At 50.4% G+C, this 17,955-nt stretch overlaps 1 protein-coding gene across 4 annotated transcripts in view; it reads right to left on the reverse strand.

Annotated features, from left to right (window-relative positions):
• The window catches only part of KLHL29 (kelch like family member 29), a 324,637-nt gene that overhangs the window by 223,877 nt on the left and 82,805 nt on the right, over positions 1 to 17,955 (reverse strand). For 2 of the 4 annotated variants that reach the window (XM_005576453.4, XM_065527664.2), the window contains exon 2: positions 13,149 to 13,256. The exons of the other annotated variants lie outside the window; for them this stretch is intronic. The gene's annotated coding sequence lies outside the window, so the exon portion shown is untranslated. The remainder of the gene's footprint in view (positions 1 to 13,148; positions 13,257 to 17,955) is intronic. 4 annotated transcript variants of the gene reach the window in all.

The raw sequence follows: 17,955 nt of genomic DNA on the forward strand, positions 1-17,955 counted from the left end.
TCCCAGCAACTGCGTGCTGAGACGAGACTGAGCGGGAGACGGGGGACGCCCAGAGATGGCTGCCAGAGCATCATCCAGTCCAGGCTGGCAGTAGCTGGGCCCCCCTCTCTGCCTCCCATGTCCACTCCTCAGCCCCACGCTGAATAGAAGGTGGAGACTGTCAGCAAAAGGCCAGGGGCGCCCAGGGGTAGAATTTTTCCCCAATCCTGAAAGCAAGGAGCTCAGGCCAGGGGCAGGAGGTGTGCCATTGTGAAGCTTGCCTGACACATAAGACGGGGCCAGCGCCTCCCGTGAGGCAATTCTGTTCAAAGGAGATGGGAAGATTCCAGCTGTTTCAAGCTGTTCTAGAAAGCACAAGTGACCCACTGTCTTGCCACACATCTGCCAGTCCTGACCATGTCACTGGCCACAGGAGGTTAAAAGGCGAGAAGGGGCCTCCCCTTGGGCTGGTTACTGTGGTTATCGAGGAATGAGCATGCACCGAGCCACTGTGGCTTCTCCCACCACATGGCCCGGCTGCAGAGCTTTGTGCAGCATTCCAGATGTGTGACAATTAGAGGCTCAACATCTAGAAATTCCACCCTGTTCCTTGACACTTGCAACTCAGGGCAGTTCTGTTTCCCTGAGAAGAAAAAACAGAGACCTTCATGACTATGGGCCTTGACAGGCTCGTTACAATACGGGGGCCAACAATGTCTGCAGTGCCCCTACCCAGGAGAAAAAGAACAGAGCCTTTTAGCAGGCGGAGTGGGACACCCCCTGAGGACCCCTTCTAGCCTGGGGCATGGGGGGCAGGTCCTGCAGATGATACAGGGTGGGCTGCTGGCCTTGCTGGTAGGTGATGGCATGGCGGGAGAGGAGGAGCTCTTGGCAGAGCTAACCCAGTCCTAATGACCAACCCACGCAGCCAGGGTTCCCGGCATCTGAGCAAAGAACTTCTTCCCCAGAACGAAGTACTTCTAGGGGGTAGAGCCAGAGATATATATGCAAGGTGTCCCCTGGGCAGGAGAAATGCAATAGGCTCATTAGAAGATGGAAATTCTAATTCTGTGCGTGCAGAAGCCATCCCCTCCTGCCCCTCTCCCCAGCGTCCTTGGTTTGGCCTCCAAACACCACTAGAAGCCTCACTGCAACATGAAGTAGGCAGCCAGCAAGGAGCTGCTCTGCTCTACGGCCTCTGGGAAGCACCTCCTGGAACCCATCTAGGGCTCACGGTCTTGCTGGAGAGACAAAGGTCACACAGAAATAAAGGCTGGACACATGACAAGAGGTACAGCTGCTCGCACGAGGGAGTGGGACGCCCTAGCTAAGAGTGAGAGCTCTCACAACATACAGATGTGAACTCCAGACCTGGGCTTTCTAGTTCAGCGACCTTGGATAAGTTATTTAGTCTCTAAACCTCAGTTTACTTCTCGGTACAGGAGATAACAACAGTAGCTACAGCCCTAATGCCGCTGGGAGCACTCCACAAGAAAGTGCATGCAAGTTGCTTAGCACAGCCTTGGGCACTTGGCCAGCACTCACTGGGTTCACAGACACAGTCCTTCGTGAGCTCCGGGGAGGGGTGATACCTTTGGTCAGGAGTGGTGAGGGAGGGCTTCAGGGAGGAAGTGTGGCCTGAGCAGGGCCCTAAGGATGGGCCCTGTTGACACCAGAGGTGAGCAGGGAGCTGCCCTGCAGGAGGTGGCTGCATTTCTGCAGCTGTGCTCGCCCTCATCAAGCCTCATTCTAAATGGATTATTGTTTATTGGCAGCTTATCCCATCTCTCGGGTTATGAATTATTTACCAGATAATGACTTCATAATTGTTAATGACAGATGCCCCAAGGACAGGCTGACATAACTTCTGAGGCCACAGTGCTAATTGTGGTGGAGTCCCAGAAGCCCCCACGTGGCCCCATCCAGAGTGTCACTCCTAGGGACAGAGCCTGACTGGTCCTTGGAGATCAGTCATGAATCCAGTCCCCTCATGATGCAGATAAAGAGAGCAACATTCAAAGAGGGGCACAGACATGCCTCCAGGTCTCAAAGCCTGTCAGTGGCAATCATGGGAGGGATAAGCCTCAGTGTCTTGGATGGCCCATTCGTCACTGTCCAGCTTTGGGCTGCTGGACACTGTGAGCTGAGCAGGAGTTCAGATCCTCTTCATGGGGTGAGGGGCTAAATGAAATGGAGCTGTGATAGGTGCTTGGAGATTCCCTACCAGAAGTAAGTGGGAGGGGCCCCAGGACCCTCTGCTGTGGCCTATGGAGAACTGGAATAGGATGCAGCCCAGTGGCTGTCTGGGATCTTGTGGGCCGAGGAGCACCACCTCCCTGGGAGCAGACAGATATCCCCTGCGACTGGCTGCATTCAGCAAGCGAAGGCTGCAGGATGACTGACAGGTGAGGGTGGGAGGTGGGCACGCCAACACCTTCCTTGAAGATGCATTTGGTCTCAAAGAAAGTATGAATTAAGTCCATGACTCAGTTAGGGTCCTAGTCATTTGGAATAGTAAGAGCAAAGCCTTGTACAGCACCATGTCTTACGCACTATTCTAGGCACTTTATTATGTTAACTCATTTAGTCCTTACAAACACCAGATAATTTTATGAAAATCTCTATTTTGCACATGAAGAAACGGAGACACAGGGAGGTTAAGGACTGCGCCCAGAGGTTGCACAGCTGGAAAGGGGCAGGGCTGGGATTAGGACCAAGGCAGTCCAGCAGCTGTGCTTGTGACCATTACTTTTTGCTGCTTGCTGTTGCCTGAATGAATGAACAAAGGTCGTGAGGACCCCCTGAATATGGAACGTACCTTTCTAAACATGGCTTGAATGCGATGTTGAGCATACTGAGAGCCTGGGTTCTAGTAAGATCTGGGAGGCCTAGCTTCCTCTTGGGCCATGGACTATGCTTGGAACAGTGGGAAGGAGAGCTCTGGCTGGGTGCACCATGTCCCCAGAGGTGGTGGCCTTGGGAGGGCAGGGTCAGTGCGTCACCCTCTGCCCTAACAAGGGCGGCTGTTAGCTGCCTTGATGGGTGTGGCTGGCTCCTTTCACACACAGTTTAGATAGGTTAAAGGAGCCACTTCAGATCATTCACTCATCTCAGAAACATTTGAGAGCCTTCTTTGTGCCAGGCTTTGTGACTGAGACACACTGACTGCGACAGTCCCTGCCACCAAGGAACTCCCGGTAGTCTCCTGGGAGGGTTCTGTGATCTGAGGAGGTGGGGCTGAGGGGCCCAGGAGCACAGCCAGAGGCCGTGGGAACTGACTTTTTCCATTCATCAATTCCTTTCAGCATGTGTGGGGTGTTTGGCTTTGCAGGCTCCCCTCAGCACTGGGGGTGGGAATGAGCCTTGAGCATCCTGGACAGTGACGGGACCATACCGGAACCAGGAAGCAGCAAGTACTACAAGGGTGCTGGGGAGAGAAATGGCATCACGGCATCAGAGGAGAGAGAATTCCCTCGGGGGCGGCCCTGGAGCTCTTTGCCAGGAGATAGGTAGGGATGGGAGAGGTGCTTCTGGGAGACTCGCTCAGTAGGACCAAGTGCCCCAAGGTGGGATATAAACACTCAGGTAGGTCAGACAGTACAGGAGTCTGCAGAGATGTGAGCAAGAGCCCAGCAGAGACTGGTGCAGGCCAGATTTCCTTTACCTGATCCACAGAAGCAGCAGCTGTAGTTAAGGGAGGACCTGCGCAAGATGGCAGAGCACCACAAATGCATTTCAGAAAGCCTTGAACTGGTGCTAAATAAATAATCACACTGTTTATTCTGAGATGGAGAGGGAGGACACCTCCTCTCTGTGCTAATGGCAGGGGCGCGGCTCTCTGGCTGGCGGGGCCGACACCAGCACATCCCACATCCTGGAGTGCTGATCCCAGAAAGGCCTGGACAGAACCTCTCCGTGTTCTGACTTCCGTTTCCCACTTTCAGCATGTGCCTGTGTACCTAGAGAAGGGAGTGCCGGCTTAATTGTTACCTCCTGTGCTGTTACTAGGTTACTTCGTAAAAGCAGAAATGTGCTTCTAATGATTTTTGCTGTTGCTGCTACCTTATGAGCCAGATGCTTTTATCTAAATGAGTTACTACAAATCAAGGGTGGCCTGTGAGGACTGCTAGGCTGCATCTGTCTTCCACAGGTGAGCTCAGGCTCTGTGAGTGAGGCTGAAATCTCCCCATTCTCTTTGCATCCAGCCTGCTTACAGGAAAGGGTGAAAATAGGTATTGGCGGCTGTCATGAATGACCTCCAGGTGGTCTGGGAGCAAGTGGAGGGGTCTCCAGCCTGTGATGGTCATTCTGTGTCCTGTTCCACTTGGCTCAGGAAGGTGACAGCCTGGGTCTAGTTGACCCGTGGTCTTTAGGCCTCTTGGGTCATGGTGGGTGGGAAGAAGGGCAGCCCACACGTGGCTCCTTCAGTTATCCTCCTGAGTGGGGGTTGGGACCGCACTGCAGCCCAGCAGATGGTCAATGCCTAGCTTGACACGTCGTATGTGCTGCACTAATGGTCGTGGGAGGTAGGCAGGCGCGTGCTTGATACTTGCTCAGAGCTTTTTAGGCTTCAAAATAAGGAGTGGCAGCTGACACGGGGACAAGAAGGGTCCCTAGGTTATATTAGGAACCAGGAGACAGGGACTTTAGTTTCTGCTCTGCCTTGATGGGTTGTGTGACCTTGAGCAAGATACTAGACCTCTCTGGGCTTTGGTTTGCTCCTTGGTACAATAAATGGCAACAAGAACCCCTTTTTGTCTACCTCCTAGAGTCCCTCTCATGATCCAGGAGAGGAAGCTGTGAAAACACTTTGCAATCCAAAAGCACTAGGTCACAGGAGGAGGTAACATAAATCGTCTATCTTTAGCCTTAGAGGTTCCAACAAATTGGAGTTGGAGTAGGAGTTGCCAAGGAGTCTCTGTTTTGGGGTCGGGGAGTCCACATGGAGCCTAGCTGTGAGAGTGGCTCTGGCCAATGCCCTGGGAGCTTTCAGCTACATCCCCATTATATGAGAGAGTGACCTTGGGAGGGTTAGCATGGCATTCAAGGCTGTGTCTCCCAATTCTTAGGTTTCCCTTAGCATTTCTGCTCTGATATCTTTGGTCTTTTTATATCTTCAGGCTTTTACACAAGCTGTTCCCATTGCCTACAGTGTTCCCTGCACACATATATAAATGCATAGATTTCGATTTCCAGCTTTAAGGCACCTCTTCTTTGAAGCCTGTGGTTTTGATCAAACTAAGCTAGTTGCTGAATATTCTCCTCCCCTCAAATGTGTGGTCTGGGTCAGGGGTTTTTGTCTCATATAGTCACTGTGATACCCCCAGTGCCTACAACAATGCCTAGCATTATAGTAGATGCTAACTAAGTATTGTTGAGTAAATGAGTTGCTCTTCCGTAGCACTTGGTATACACTCTTCTTGTTGCATTTATCACATATTTGCCACATAAGAATGGATCACATTTATCATGTAAGAATTTGTATGTACTTGCTGCCCCACCAGACTGAGAGCTCCTTGTAGGCAGGGCTTTCGTCTGACCTCTCTGGATCCCAGACCTAGGACAATGTACAATGTGACTACCAGGAAGTGTTGAAGGAATGAATGAATGAGTGTTGCAACACTCTTTTGTTGCACCATGTGCTGGGTATTCATCCTATAGTCCCCAGTACTCCTGGCACTATTTGTCCTGTTGTAAGAGAGAGAGAGAGGGGTGGAGTTGGAGAGAGACAGGAGAAATTTATGATTAGAAGACAAAAGCTTAAAAGCCTTTCTGAGTGGCCTCTGAGTATGAGTAAGTGAGATCATCCCTACAGGACAGAAGTCCATCAGTTTCAGAGCATGGTCACTCAATGTATGCATACACGGTGCTTTCCCTGAGCAGGATGCACACACGATGCTTTCCCCTGATGGATGTTTTTATGCAAGTTAGAAAGAGGCACTCCTCCCTCCAAACTCTCAAAGGCACAGCGATACTCCCAGAGCACAGGCTGGGGGTCAGAACCCATGTCTCCTTGGTCAGGTGCCCTCACAGAGGACACAAACTCACAACTGTTCCCGGCAGCCCCAGCCACAGGAGCAGGTGCAAGGTAAGCAAGGAGACAGGCCGCTTAGAACATCAAATTTTGCCATAAAAATAAACTCTGAGGTTTGTGGAGAAGCTATTTCTAGCCCACGTGCCAAATGAGGTTCTGCAGCTAGACTGGACGGCTGTGCGCCCCTCCATCTCCCACCATTCACTAAGAGAAACTACCCACGTGCATGCTATCCTCAGTTCCCTGGCTTCCAGGACTGGGGAAAGAGTCCATCCCAGGCATCTCCAGCCTCTTGCCGACAATCTCCGCCCACTGTCTAGCGTGGGGCTGAGTGGAGCTGACAAGGAAGACTGAAAAGGGGGCCATGGCCTTCCACAATCCTGAACTGGGTGGCGCTTTGGTGGCCATCATTAGCCATCTCTGATCTCCCCTAGTCCAGTGTCAGCACTCAGATGCTGTGAACCAAACCAGCCTCTTCTTTTTTTTTTTTAAACAAAAAAGGTGTTGCAACACTCTTTTGTTGCACCATGTGCTGGGTATTCATCCTATAGTCCCCAGTACTCCTGGCACTGTTTGTCCTGTTGTAAGAGAGAGAGAGGGGTGGAGTTGGAGAGAGAGAGAAGAAATTGGTGATTGTAAGACAAAAGCTTAAAAGTCTTTCTGAGTGGCCTCTGAGTATGAGTAAGTGAGGTCATCCCTACAGGACAGAAGTCCATCAATTTCAGAGCATGGTCACTCAATGTATGCATACACGGTGCTTTCCCTGAGCAGGATGCACACACGGTACTTTCCCCTGACGGATGTTTTTATGCAAGCTAGAAAGAGGCACTCCTCCCTCCAAACTCTCAAGGGCACAGCGATACTCCCAGAGCACAGGCTGGGGGTCAGAACCCATGTCTCCTTGGCCAGGTGCCCTCACAGAGGACACAAACTCACAACTGTTCCTGGCAGCCTCAGCTCACTGCAACCTCTGCCTCCCGGGTTCAAGCAATTCTCCCGCCTCAGCCACCCGAATAGCTGGGATTACAGGCATGTGCCACTACACCTGGCTAATTTCTGTATTTTCTAGTAGAGACAGGGTTTTGCCATGTTGGTCAGGCTGGTCTCGAACTCCTGACCTCAGATGATCCGCCTGCCTCAGCCTCCCAAAGTGCTGGGATTACAGGCTTGAGCCACCGTTCTCAGCCCAAACCAGCCTCTTCTATGGGATCTTGGAGGGCTCTTGGCAGAACTAGCTACAATTCCCCATTGTGGGGTTACAGAACGAGGCTGCTGACCAGTTACTGTGGCTGGGGAAACAGGAGGCTCCTACCCTCTTTCCAGGGAGGCCTGACTGGGGTGGGAGCTGTGCCCAGGTCCCAGCCAGAGAAAAGCAGGAACCTTTCTACTCTATTTGTTTTCACTTTGCTAAGTTCCAGAAAGGATTGCAGGGGACTTAAAAGGATACATTAAGACACCATAAATCAAAAGTAGGAGAGAGAATCACAAGTGTAGGAGCAGGAAACGGAGAAGGGAATGTTGCCTACATGAAACCATATTTAGAAAGTGCCATACACAGGCTACAGGTGGGCCACAAATCTGCCTCCAGGCTTGGCAGTGCTTCTGACCTTGGCCACCCGTCAGAACCACCTGGAGAGCTTTACAAAAATCCAGATGCCTGGATCCACCTCCCAGAGACTGACTGTGAACTCACGCATCTGGTATGTAGCCTGGGTACGAGAATTTAAAAAATCTCCCTGGGTGATGTCATATGCAGCCAGAGTTGAGAGTTACTGTTTCGAGAGCTTGGAAGAGGCAATCTGTTACAACATGATTTGTGGGTCCATGAGATCCTATGATGGTGGCTCGGGAGAAGAATATGTCTATGGTGAAATCAGAGACACCTCTCCCAAGGGTCCTAGCAAAGGAGTCACAAGTGACAGGATAAACATTAACTGCCACAGAATCCTAAATGAGGGTACACTGTTGTGACCTGGAGGGCAGCAGATATTCTAACAGCCCGGAGAGTTCATTTAAAGCATTCCGGGTGGGGCAAGATGAACACAGTACAACATAGCCAAGGTATCCAGCTTTTGGATAGCTTGATCCGGGGGTAGATTTTAAAGGATCTGAAAGACTAGACAAATTACACATCATCCGGGAATATTGTTTTGCAAAATCTTTATAACTCCCATCTGAGTTCCTCAAGCCACAGAATTCAGGAACCTGCTAATAACACCTATGAGTTGACAGTAGTGGTTAAAGTTTTAAAACACACTGATATCTTCATGAGAACAATTAGAATATCTGGGGGAAGGAGCCAGGCATCTGTACCTTTTTTTTTTTTGAGACAGAGTCTCCCTCTGTCACCTAGGCTGGAGTGCAATGGTGCGATCTTGGCTCACTGCAACCTCCGCCTCCCGGTTTCAAGTGATTCTCCTACCTCAGCCTCCTGAGTAGCTGGGACTACAGGCATGTGCCACCATGCCTGGCTAATTTTTGTATTTTTAGTAGAGACAGGGTTTCACTATGTTGGCCAGGCTGGTCCCAAACTCCTGGCCTCAAGTGATCTGCCCGCCTCAGCCTCCCGAAGCGCTGGGATTACGGGCGTGAGCCATCGTGCCTGGCCCATCTGTAGTTCTTAAAGCTCTCTAGGCAATTCCAATGTGCACCAAGGGCTGAGAACTGCTGGCCCTGGTGGCACCATTCCTCCCTTGTCACTGTTCAAGGTCCTGAGAGGTGGGAAGGCCGGGGTTATTCCCATTTCACAGCTGAGGATACTGAGGCTCAGAGGATACTGAGGGCTCTCCCAGAGTGAGTGGTAGATTTGGGACTAGAATCCAGAGCTTGCCTCCAATCCCAGGTTCCCTGCCACCACGCTGCCTGTGAGGACATGCTGTCTGCGGTTCTGTAATCTCTGAACCGAATAAAATTATCTGACCCCAAGAAGTATGCATGAACAGGGCCCTGTGCTGGGCTTGTAGAGAAAAGAGAATGGCTCCTATCCTCAGTAAGCTCAGGGTCCAGGAAGGAAGGTGAGCAGCCTAAGGCAAAGGAGATGGAGATGCATGGCTAAGGGAGGGAGGAGGGCTGACACAGTCCAAGTACAAGGCTTCCTTGGAGAGCAAGGAAGCAGCTTTGTCTTGGACAGGCGGAGTCTGATATGTGAATCAGACAGCAGGGATCCGCTACGCAGAGGCTGCTGAAGTGGTCCGGACCTTAGGACAGAAGTGCCATTTGGGAGTCAAGCAGGGGAACAGCTGAAGCAGAGGGAGGGGAGGGAGGGCTGGGGATACGGGGAGCCGAGGAAAGCCTTGTGGCATCAACACCTCCTCTTCCTGGCGGGAGGAGGCGGTGGAGCTGGAGGACGGCAGCTCACATAAGCAAGATGGACAGGAAGCAGGAGAAGAGGCCACTTGCTGGCACCGAGGTGGACAGCACAGGCTGGGGGTCTGCAGCCCTGTCGATGGAAAGGTGCGGAACAGCTGCAGGGTACCAAGCAGGGAACGGACCAGAATCCCAAATGCCTGCATAGGGCTGAGGGCTCGGCTAAGTTTCTGTTGAGGGATCTGAGCCCCAGCTAGTAGGTGTGGTCACATGGCCTTCTCAGGGGTGTGAGCACCCAGATACCTATTTGAAGAAGGGGCTGCAGAGGTCCCCAGAGCGGGCCAGGAAAAGCAGATACAGTCAGAAGACAAGGGCAGAGTGTCTGCGTCGGCCAGAGAAACACTGGGATGTCTGCCTGCAGGTCCCTCCTTGAGGTGGACACCACGGAGGCCAAGAGGGGAGTGGACAAGGGGAGAGCAAGGCTGTCCACGGCGCGAGGGAGGGAAGACAGGCAGAGGGCAGGGGAGTGCGATCAGAGAGGATGCCTGCAGGATGGACTGGGGGAAGTGAAGGTGGGGGGTGTGGAAGCCCAGGGCACGGCACACGGTGTTCTCTAATTGCCATTAGCTCTGGAGACATTTGCAACCCCCTCCGAAGACGCAGGCGGCATCTAGGTCATCTCATTTGCTGAGGGCAGGGGGACAAACGGCCTGGACAGACAGTACTGAGAGGGTCTCAGTGACGGAGGCAGCAGATGCCGCCCAGGGCAGCTCCAGCACCAGTGGCGATCAGCACTGCCCTTTACCACCTCCAGAGCCCGAGGTGTCTGCTAATGCCATTCTTGGCTCAGCCTTGGGCTCTGCGCAAACTGAGTCCTCCGCTCAACTCCCCCCACCCCTCTTCCCTGCAGTGCAGGTATCAGATTTCACTCCTGCTAGCTGGTTCCAGTATGGTCTTCTTTCCACCAAACCACAGAAAAGCAGAGCGCGGCCCTCCACGCTTGGCTCTTGAACTGGCCTGTTTCGTAGCAGGTTACACAGGGCCCTGTGAGCTGGCCCAGTTTCCACAGCAAACTGATAGCTGCTTCCACTGATCCCCAGGGGTCACAGAACCATCTAGGGGCCTCGGAACCTTCCTATCATCTTGGAAATCAATGGGACTCCTGCATGTGAGGGGAGCGCACAGCCAGCACCAGGCCGTGTGTCGTGTCGCGGGCACTCCCAGGCACAGTCCTGGCTGCACACGGTGATTTGTTTACTGAGAGCTAGGCAGGTGCTGGTATGAGTGGCGGAGCGGGCGGAACTCAGAGACAGATCAGGTACGATTCCCATCCTCCAGGAACTGGCCAAGTGCTAGGGAAGACAGACTTGAGTTCACAATGGGGACCCTGGTCTGGGGGCGCAGAGATAGAGGCCCACGTAGGGTGCATCTTACCAGCTATACCTGGTGAAACCACCCTCAAGGTCCCTCCCCATCCTAAAGTACATGATTGCCAGAGTTCGGGATGAACAAGAGAACAAGAGCCATGTGCCACCCTGCATCAGCAGCAGGGAAGATTAAACCCCAGACTAAGGGTCAACATTTAAGAAACCAAAACCCACTGTCCTGGGGTGTCTCTGTTCCCTCCCCTCTCGCCAAACTCACAGGTACATCCAAGGAGAGCTGGCTTCTGTGAAGAACATGTCCTCAATCTTTTCTTTGCCCCGTGTAGGAGCGGGGATGCCCTGGCTGCCAAACCAACATTTTGCTGTCTTGTTTTCCAACTCCCCTTCTCTGACCCAACAGGAGGCCTGGAGGCAAAGGATTCCCCAGTGCTGGGGATATCGCTAGCAAGGACAGCCATCCCCCGCCAGTGGTGCCATGGGCGTGTGCCAACAGCCCACCAGCTTCCTAGGTCAGGAACCCACCTCTCCTCTGGCTGCCCCTACTGGGCTGCTGGGAGGCTGCAGGCTGGATGCACCGTGGGGTCACAGGGTGGGGAACCTTCCATGTCAGCGCTGATCCTGGCCCAGCCCGCAGCCTTCTCCCACTTCCTGCTGACAACCAAGGCTACTCCTAGCCTGAGATTCCAAAGCCATATTTTCTCCTCTCTGTGCAAGGGTTCTGGCTGGGGACAGCCATCCCCAACCTCACAGTCTCTGAGTCCAAAGAGAAAGCTCTCTGACCAGCAGAGAATCTGGATGTGGCAGGAGCCTTGTTGGTCTGACACTCTGCCCCCGCTGCAGATGGAAGCTGGAGTTTGGACTCAGGCAGAGGCCAGGAGGCCACCGGTCAGAGGGCATGAGGGTGGGCCGCTGAATACAGCAGTCCCGGGGCTGCTATGACCTGTGCTCACCCAGCACTAGGCCCCGTGTGTTATGCGGACGCAGCCTGTACTTCTAAAGGCTCAAGTCGCACAAGAACATATGAGGCTGGGCCAGCTGGGCCTCTACTGTCCTGGATCCGAGAGCACACTCCTCTGCCCTCCAGCCTGCTTTATTCCAGGCCCAGTTCCTGTCCCTTCAGTAGCATGAAATGTGGTGAATGTTGTCAACTCTAGCTCCAGGCCTCCTTGCCTCTGCAGGCACATTCCTGGCCTGCCCGGTGGGAACTAAAGCAGATCCCAGACCAGAGATTCTGTTCACAAGACTGTGCCCTCCCAAGGCAGGCCAGGTTCCCCCACACTTCTGGCTGCCTGATCTTGCTTGGAGAACCTGGAATCAAAAGTTTAGGCCAGGACTCTAAAAATTTAACCCAAGGAAGTCATCAAATGACTATGCAGATACATATGCAACAATGTTTGTTGTGCTGTTATTTGTAATAGTGAAATACTTAAAATATGTTAAATGTCCATCAATAGGGCATTAAGTGAATCATGTATGCTATTACATCCACAGAGTAGACAGTCTGTAAAAATGGTGACATAGATTTCTATTTACTGACATACAAAATGGCTTGACACATTGTTGAATCTAAATAACGTGCCCCCCACACAGTACCCACAGTCAGATCCTGTGTGCATGTGTGTGCCTGTGTGTACTGTTTACATATGTGCGTAAGAAAAAGCCAGGAAAGAAACACTAAAATGGTTCTCTCTGGGGAACGGGATTATAAGTCATTTATATACTTTTAGCCACTATGCTTTAAAATCCCTTTACAATGAATAAATAATATTTTCATATTTAATAATACATTTTAATAACAAAACTTAATTATAAAACTTAATTACAGTTTTTAAGGAGGTTAAAGGTCACCTAGCTGCTAGCCATCCTTAGATCTAACCTCCTGGGGAAAGCCAAGGCCCAGGTAAGCAAGGAAGGTCACAGAGATTCTTTGGTGTGGCACGGTGGCTCACGCCTGCAATCCCAGCACTTTGGGAGGCCGAGGTGGGTGGATCACCTGAGGTCAGGAGTTCAAGACCAGCCTGGCCAACATGGCCAAACTATGTCGTGAGAGCACACGTGATAGCCAGTCATGATAGCACGTGCCTGTAGTCCCAGCTACTTGGGAGGCTGAAGTGAAAGAATCGCTTGAACCCAGAGGCAGAGGTTGCAGTGAGCCGAGATTGCGCCACTGTGCTCCAGCCTGGGCGGCACAGTGAGACTGTGTCTCCAAAAAAAAGTCATAGATATTCTCTTTGGTTGATTCTAGAAGGATTGAGGCTAACATGGCTTAGCTAAGCCCCAGTACCGGTTGATCACACGCCTGTGGTAAAAACTGCCCTGAGGAAGACGGCGAGGGGACCTACTGCGCTTTCTCCCCTTCCCCCACACATTTAGTGTGAGAGGAGAGAGCTGGCTATGCTCAGGCCTGATGACGTTATTTCCAGGTGAGCCGAGCAGAGACCTACCTTGCACCGCCCGTCTCTGGCAAGCTCAGGATTCGTCCCCAGGATGCAAAAACCTCGATGGCCGCCAACACTTAGCAAAGCGTGAGCATCACCAGGAATCCAGATAGTCTAGAAAGAGAGGGAAAAAGAGTAGGGTAGGGGTAGGGGAAAGGTCTAATTTTTTCTTTCTTTCTTTCTTTTTTCTTTTTTTTTTTTCTTTTTTCTTTCTTTTTTTTTTTTTTTTGCAAAAAAATCTCTTTTGAATTCCACCATCCCAGGTGGTCCCCACACTAACTGGATGCTAGTCTCCGCCTCAGATGTCCCCGATGCTGAGTTGCATACTGTGGATTATCTCACACGGGCTGTGCACAAACGGCCAGCGACGTGGGTAGCAGAGTACTCCTAGTGGCAGATATGAGGCATCCCTCGCCCATCCTCCGAATATACACAGCCCTAATCCCCACCATTGAGCCACTGACACTGAATAAAAGAGAGAACAATGGTATTGTCTTCCATCTAATCCAAACTAAGAAACTCCAGCAATGGGGAGAAAGAAAAAATTTAAGTCTTTAATCTAATACTGAGAAGGACACAAACTCTAGAATTACAAAAACAAATCATTACTTTTTTCACACAATGGGCAAGAAGACCTTGAGGAGGCAAAGAATAGGTTCCCTGGGGAGAAATTTTTTTTTTTTTTTTTAAATTATAGATTTAATACCTAGGAGAAAGAGGCTATCTATTATGAGGAGGCAGAGCTACTCCTGGTTCCTTCTTTTAAACGTAATCTATGAGAAAGCCATCTTCACGACGGGAAATGGCATCCCCCACTGCAAAACGCACGACTGTCATTACCTGGGAATCAATATATTTTTTTAAACCGAATATATCATTATCAATTGATTTTCCTTTTTCCTCTTAGCACTCCAGAGTCCCGGGTAGCAGGGGAAAGCTTTAATGTGATATGAAGGATTTGGACAGGTAAATAAGTTATTGTAAACTCATTTTGCCTTATGGCCAGCTTCCCTCTGACAACGCGACGAGTCTTTCTCAGATCCTCTCAACCTAAGCTTTTCCAGCGGCCGCTGATAGAGACGCACGTGAGCCATATCAAATAGCCATTTTAAAGCTGAAGGTGGCAAAAATATTATTTTTCCCAAGGATGGAATGTTCTCTTTACGACTAAGAAATAACCTCTGCGGGGCAGCAAAATAAGCCAAGGTCGCCATTTAATTCTGACACAGAACCAAAGTGGCAAGTACATTTCCTCTACCAAGCCTATGAGAAGCACAAGGAGAAATTGATCACTTTGACCACAAGGTATTGGCAATACTGGTGATCGATGTCGTTCTGGGAAAGATCCTTGGCAGATAAGTGCTGGTGAAGAGAGAGGCCTAGGAGATAGGGGTCAAACCATTTTTAGGTGCTTGAGAATCTCATTCATTCATTCATTCATTCAATAAATACTGATTCCCTCTATGTGTCAGGCAGTACGTTCAAGGCACTGGGAATACATGAGCGAACAAAAGAGAAAAATATTCCTGCCCTCAGGGAGCTCATATTCTAGAGGGTGGAAACATAGAATATACAATACACTTAAAAAGTAGTGAAAATTGTATCATATTTTGGAAAGTAGTAGTGCAATGTATTAGAGAAGAAATGGAGCAGGGTAGGGTGCATGTTGTGGGCGGGCCTGTGGTGCAGTTTAAATAGGGTGGGCAGGGTCAGTCTCATGAGTGGAGGACATTTGAGCACACACTTCAAGATGAGGAGTAGGTCGTGTGGGCATCTGGCCCTACCTGTTCTAGGCAGAGGGAAGAGTCAGTGTGAACATGGCTGGTATGTTCCAGGACCACCAAGGAAGCCATTGTGGTTGGCGGAGGGAGGTTCTGGTAAGAGGTGAGGCCAGAGCGGTGAGCATCCTGATTGTGTAGGGCCCTGTAGGCCACTGTGAGTCCAAAGATCCCAGTCGCCATCTTTAGAAGGGGCTCCCAATTTCTTGAGCCAAAACCGTCAGAGTTCATGTCAGGTTAATCCACTTCCTTTCCAGGCTGTGCCGAATGAATATGGTATAGGCTAGACCGCAGCCTAGAGGGACAGTGGTGGGAAGGAAGCACAGGCTGTCTATGCCTGTTCTGACGACAGTGGCCTTGCCCTTCCTTCTCTACGGTCCCTACCTCTAGGGGAGACAAGTGAAACAGTTCTGAACAAAAATAAACCACATGCACAGCTGAGTTCTCTGGGACTTTTCCTCATGTGCTGATGAAAAGGTCTGGAAGTGAATGACCCATTGGCTATTATAGACTGCACTGGGTGTCTTGTGTTGGCCCCTCTCGGCCTGCCTTTCATCTTCCCCACCCTGTTTTTCCCCACCTCTCCCAGGCAAGACCTGGAAGGCTCACCTGACCTGTATGGAGAGCATCCCTCATGTTTTGGACCCTCTGACTTCTGCTTAGGTTCAGCCCATGCAGACACCAGCAGGAGACTGGGGACAGGGTTGGGGTTGGCTGTTGGTTCCCCTGCTCCCCTCCCTCTCTGTGTCTTCATGACCAGGCTGTCCCTCACCTGGAGGTCATGCCTCTAGTTGGGGAACAAGGAGCTCCACAAGGCTCTCTCTCTGGATTCCTGTAATAGCTCCCTCCCCTGACCATTATGCCCAAAGGCAGTAATTCCCCCCATCCCATCATCAGCCCGGGGGCACTGTGCTATGATGGTTTCTCTATACTGTGCCTGTTCACCTTTGTGGATAGTCGTTTTACTTAACTCTCTTCAAATTACACGTTTGAATATGTCTATTTCAAGACCCCAACGGAGACATTCACAGAGAGGGTTAAAAGCAAGAACCTGGAATCAGACACATCTGAATTAGAATTCTAACACTGACACTTAGTTTTGTGACAGCAGGTAAGTTCTTTAACTCCTAGGAACCTCTGTTTCCCTTTCTTTTCAGGCCAACATTCAAACTGAGGAAATACAGAGAATACCACAAAGACACTACTTGAGAAGAGCAACCCCAAGACACATAATGTTTTTTTTGTTTTGTTTTGTTTTTGAGATGGAGTCTCACTCTGTTGCCCAGGCTGGAGTGCAGCAGCGCGATCTCGGCCCACTGCAGCCTCCACCTCACAGGTTCAAGCAATTCTCCTGCTTTAGCCTCCCAAGTAGCTGGGACCACAGGCACGCGCTGCCATGCCTGGCTAATTTGTGTATTTTTAGTAGAGACAGAGTTTCATCATGTTGGTCACGATGGTCTTGATCTTCTGACTTTGTGATCCGCCCGCCTCGGCCTCCCAAAGTGCTAAAACTAGAGAACCCGTGACATCCTCCTCCTCTTCCTCCTCCTCAGCATCACCATCTCAGCAGTGCCATCACCTGCTCAAGTCCAGGGCAAGCAGCACCTGCTTCCTGACATCTTTGCCCACCCCAACCAGAAACTCTTCCCTTGAAAGGGTTTCTAACTGTTCTCGGTTCACATTTGGCATCAGTTTATGCCTCAGTGATTTTGTTTATTTTTTCACATCTTTCTTTTCTTGTTCTTTTCCCACCCACCAAACCTCCACACCTTGCAGTTAGACCCTGGGCTTAACAGACAGTATCTTTTGGAATCTGGTCCACAGCACCCGTCGCGTGGTGGTGTATAATCGATCCTTGACTCATTATTGTCCTTCCTGGGAGGCCTATAAGCTAATCCGGGCACCGAAGCACGTCCCACTCTAATGAGATACATGGTATTTAAAAGTGATTTCAAAAGAAATTGCTAGAAACCAATTTTTAGTAATAATTTTGTTCCCAAGTTAACACTGTAAAATCTTACGTTTCCAAAGATCATGGCCTGGGAAAATGAATCCCAGGAACGAACCCAGGAAATCACAGGGAGGTAGGTATGGTTTTCTATCTCCAGGTCGATAAAGAGACTGCTTCAGGGCTTAATTTGTGACACTTTTGGCCAAATTGACCTTTTCCTTTCCGCTAATTTCATCAAAGGGCAGCTTATAGTCTTAAGGAAAACAATTCGTAAAAGCTGAAGGACAGAGGACTCTTATTTTAAAAAATACAGCAGGTAGTCAGTCGCCGCTTGTGAAAGGGGTCTTAGGACGTTCAGCTTCCCAAGGTACTTGGGAAATGCTAATTGACTTTGACAGGGCATTAAGACCAATATGAAAGCAAGACCCTTGAATGGGCTATTTGGGTTAAATGCTGGGAGAGCTTCAAAATGAAACTAGAGAAAAATTTTGAGATCCATTTTACCTCTAAGTCTGTAAATAAAGAAAGTTCCCAACATGAACCAAACTGATGGTCAAGAGAATTATGAACGAGGGCCCCAGGATTTTTTACTTCTTTATAAAATACACCATGTTTTTGGGGAGAGAAACTGCCTTAAGGGAGGAGAAACCAATTAGGAGCCTCCAGTTTGACACAGGATCAGAAAGCAGCCCCGCCGGGGTCTTAACCACACTCTCCAATTATGGGTCCAGAACCCAGAATTTCAGCACCCCTCAGCAAACGGGGCAACAAAGAGTCTTTCTTCCTTGGAAAAGAAAAGCAAAGCAACCGGAGGCTGTAAACTGTAGGGAGGAAACCGGCTCCCGAGCCCACCCTCCTGTCAGCCCAGGTACGGGACTCCGCGGCACCTCTGACCCTGGGCAGGAATGCCTGCTCCCAATGTGTCCTGCAAGGGGAACGCTCATTCATATTCTTTTACTTTTAAGACGAGAGGAAAACAGGCCATCCATCCATTAATAATATCAACTGTGGGTTCACCAAAGCCTGCAGGCTTCTTGCCAACACAAAAATAAACACTCTCAGAAGGTTTATCCATCAGGTTCAT

Source organism: Macaca fascicularis, chromosome 13 (genome assembly GCF_037993035.2).
Source record: "Macaca fascicularis isolate 582-1 chromosome 13, T2T-MFA8v1.1".
In the NCBI taxonomy this organism is placed as follows: domain Eukaryota; kingdom Metazoa; phylum Chordata; class Mammalia; order Primates; family Cercopithecidae; genus Macaca; species Macaca fascicularis.